At 38.7% G+C, this 3,827-nt stretch overlaps 1 pseudogene; it reads left to right on the top strand.

Annotated features, from left to right (window-relative positions):
* Positions 1–651: 651 nt before the first annotated feature.
* On the top strand, positions 652–3,390 carry LOC112922986 (succinate dehydrogenase [ubiquinone] iron-sulfur subunit, mitochondrial pseudogene; annotated as a pseudogene).
* Positions 3,391–3,827: the final 437 nt, after the last annotated feature.

Below are 3,827 nucleotides of genomic sequence, written 5' to 3'. Positions count from 1 at the left end.
TAACTATCAAATCATCCATGTAAAAGTATCTGTTATAATACCACATTCATACCGAGCAAACAAACAAAAAAAAACCCCAATAATCAAAAGAAACCTCTTAGGAAACCGGAAATAAAAATCAACTTTCTTTTTGGGATAAAGATATCTGCTGGAAGTATCGCTGTACTTGGAGCCCTATTTAATGAAGCAAATAAGAAAAAAAAAGGTTATAAATATTAGAAAAGCAGGACAAAAATATCTTTTTTTTTTGCTACAGATAACACCATCTTCTACTGAAACTCCTGACAAATATTTAAACTAATAAGAACATTTAGAATGCAATTCAAGGTCAACAAAGGAAAATAGGTAGCTTTGAAGACAAGGAAGTGTGAAGCATACATTCTGAGAAAAGCAATACTTCTACTGAAGGACATAAAAAAGCCTGGAGGAATGAACAGATGGAGCTCATTCCTGATGGAAGTATTTAGTATTGGAAGTTACGAGAACTGGATTCAGGTTATCTATAATTTAAATGCAATCTTAAAAAAAAAATAAATGCAATCTTAGTAAAACCTAACAGGAGTTTTCATGGAGGTTAACAAGCTGACTCTGAAATGTATAGAAAAGATTGTAGAGTCAAAGCAGCTTTGAAAATGGACAACGAGGGCAAACATGTCCTGCTGGCAGAGGTGTGTTTGTCATGGAGCAAATGAAGCTTTAACCTCAGGAAAGATATTTTCCTTTTCCTCCCAAGGAAGTGGGAGGAGCCTGGCTGCATACTTATATAGTCTTATGTTTCTGTGAAAATTACCAAATTAAGATTTTCTAACCACATATCTCTTTGCTCTGCCTTTCCCTCTGTCATGTTTCAACCTATGTCTAGTGGTATTGGATCAGGACAGGTTTGTGATGGTATTAGGGGCACAGCGGCTATGCTGGGAAAATTTTATTATACGGGGATGGCTTTGCAATAACCAAACCATATGCAAAATGAACCCCATACATTTATCCCAAACTCAATTCCCCTCAGCCAGAAGCCCAAACCTAGTGCCCAAACTTTGCAGTATAGTTGCAGTGATATTTCCAGGGCTGTAAAATTCATTTTGGAGAGAGAAACCAGAAAGGAAATGAGATGAAAAACGTATTCGTAAAGTTGATAAAGCTTGAATACACTCTTCTAACTGTAATTTGGAAAGAAGTTTTGGGACATTTCAATAAAATAGTGAGAAATTATAGACTTCTGATTTGGGTGGATATAAAAGGTAAACTTCTTTTGTCATGTTTATTTATTACAGAATAAAGAAGTCAGAGAAAAAAGTGAAGCAGGAAACCAAAGCAATAAAGTTGAGTTACAAAATTAGCAGGATTGTACAGATGCTGAGGATAAAAGTGTAGCAAAAAATTGCCAAATTATAAAAATTTCATAAATATATCAAGAGAAAGAGATATGTTTTAAACAGAAGTTACAAATAAGGTCAAGGATTATTTGATGATCTAAGTAATAAGGATAATGGATCATAGGAACACACTGGAAAATATTTACATTTATTGCTGATTTTACACAATAAGTCTCTATCAACAAAAATAACAAACTTATAATTTGCCACTACAACAAGAATATTGGCATGAAACTGGCTAAGGAATGTTGTCAATTAAGAGTTTTTCAGATTTATCACAGTGCGAGAAAACTTAAAATCCTCTGAAACCTTACAGTTCAAGTATAAATGAAGTCAGGCAAAAGTTTTTCCAAAATTGACAGAAATCTTCATCTTTACCTGTCATTACCAATTACACGGTACACTGCTCTAAGAGACTTTTTGAAGCACTTGATAATAATAAAAAAATCCTAAACTATAATGAACTGTATTAGAAGAAAGTTTGAATAACTTTTTATTTTCCCTGCAGAAAATGCTACAAAAGTATTGTTAGGTGAAGAAGGTTGTAAAGAGTATATAGCCCCAAAAATGTAGAAAAAAAGTACCAGGGAGGCATGTCAATAAGTTAATGCAGATAATGTACTAAATAGACAATGTTATTTTTCTGGATTTTGTGTAGCATTTGAAAACTTTTAAAATGTGCTATTTATTGTGACTTTTTTTTCCTTCTTAATAAATATTCAGTCTTATATCTAATTTTAACTGTAATTTGGTATTCTTTTTTAAAGCAGTTCCCCCAAATTATATGAGTCAGACCTAGGCAGCCCGGGTGGCTCAGCGGTTTGGCGCCGCCTTCAGCACAGGGCGTGATCCTGGAGACCCGGGATCGAATCCCACGTCGGGCTCCCTGCGTGGAGCCTGCTTCTCCCTCTGCCTGTGTCTCTGCCTCTCTCTGTGTCTCTCATGAATAAATAAATAAAATCGTTAAAAAAAGAAAAAGAGTCAGATCCTCCCCCCAAAAAACTTAAATCCTCACCTGCTAGTAGGTATCAAAACATATTATAGGGGCGTGACGTCAGGAGTCAGGAAGGCAGCGGTGGTCGGAGTCTCCTTGAAACGCCGGTTCCGGGCTGCAGCCCTCGGCGGAGCCTGCCTGCAGGCCTGCAGGCCTGCCGGGGGGGCACAGACAGCGGCAGCCACAGCTCCCCGAATCAAGAAATTTGCCATCTACTGATGGGACCCAGACAAGACTGGAGATAAACCTCATATGCAGACTTATGAAATTGATTTGAATAAATGTGGTCCCATGGTGTTGGATGCTTTAATCAAGATTAAGAATGAAATTGACTCTACCTTGACCTTCCGAAGATCATGCAGAGAAGGCATCTGTGGCTCCTGTGCCATGAACATCAACGGAGGCAATACTCTGGCTTGCACCCGCCGGATCGACACCAACCTCAGCAAAGTCTCCAAAATCTACCCTCTGCCGCATATGTATGTGATAAAGGATCTGGTTCCTGACTTGAGCAACTTCTATGCTCAGTACAAATCCATTGAACCTTATTTGAAGAAGAAGGATGAATCCCAGGAGGGCAAGCAGCAGTATCTGCAGTCCATAGAAGATCGTGAGAAACTGGCCGGGCTGTATGAGTGTATCCTCTGTGCTTGCTGCAGCACCAGCTGCCCTAGCTCCTGGTGGAATGGAGACAAATACCTGGGGCCTGCGGTTCTCATGCAGGCCTACCCCTGGATGATCGACTCTAGAAGACGACTTCACTGAGGAGCGCCTGGCCAAGCTGCAGGGCCCGTTCTCTCTGGACCGCTGCCACACCATCATGAACTGCACAAGGTCCTGCCCCAAGGGGCTGAATCCAGGCAAAGCTATTGCTGAAATCAAGAAAATGATGGCCACCTATAAGGGGAAGAAGGCGTCAGTGTGAGGCTGAGCGTGAAGTAGCCGGCTTGGCTGGACACACTTTACATCCAACTTGAGTCCCTTCAGAGGCCTTGATTTTCCATGAGCACAGCTTGTATAATAAACATTTTAAGAAATTTAAAAAAACATATTATAAAACTAGGGTAATTTAAACAATGTAATATCAGTGGTATTAGATCAGGGGTAAGCATATTTTTGTGTGTGTGTAAAAATAGTGAATGTTTTCAGGTTTGTGGGTCATATGGTTTCTGCCACAACTACTCAAACCTGCCTCATAAAAGTTGCCATGCATAAGATAAAACAAATGAAGGTGACTGTGTTCCAATAAAAATTCATTTATCGATACTAGAATTTTATTTTATTTTATTATTTTTTTTGATACTAGAATTTTAATTTAATGCATCTTTCACATTCAAAAAATAGTCTTCTTTTGATTTTGTTTTCAAGTAGGCTCCATGTGCAACATGAAGCTCAACACAGGGCTTGAACTCATGACTCTGAGATCAAGACCTGAGCAGAGATTAAGAGTCAGATGC

The sequence above is a fragment of the Vulpes vulpes genome, chromosome 14 (genome assembly GCF_048418805.1).
Source record: "Vulpes vulpes isolate BD-2025 chromosome 14, VulVul3, whole genome shotgun sequence".
Classification (NCBI taxonomy): Eukaryota; Metazoa; Chordata; class Mammalia; order Carnivora; family Canidae; genus Vulpes; species Vulpes vulpes.
The sequence above is the reverse complement of the archived record's forward strand: the minus strand, read 5'-3'. Positions and strand labels throughout refer to the sequence as shown.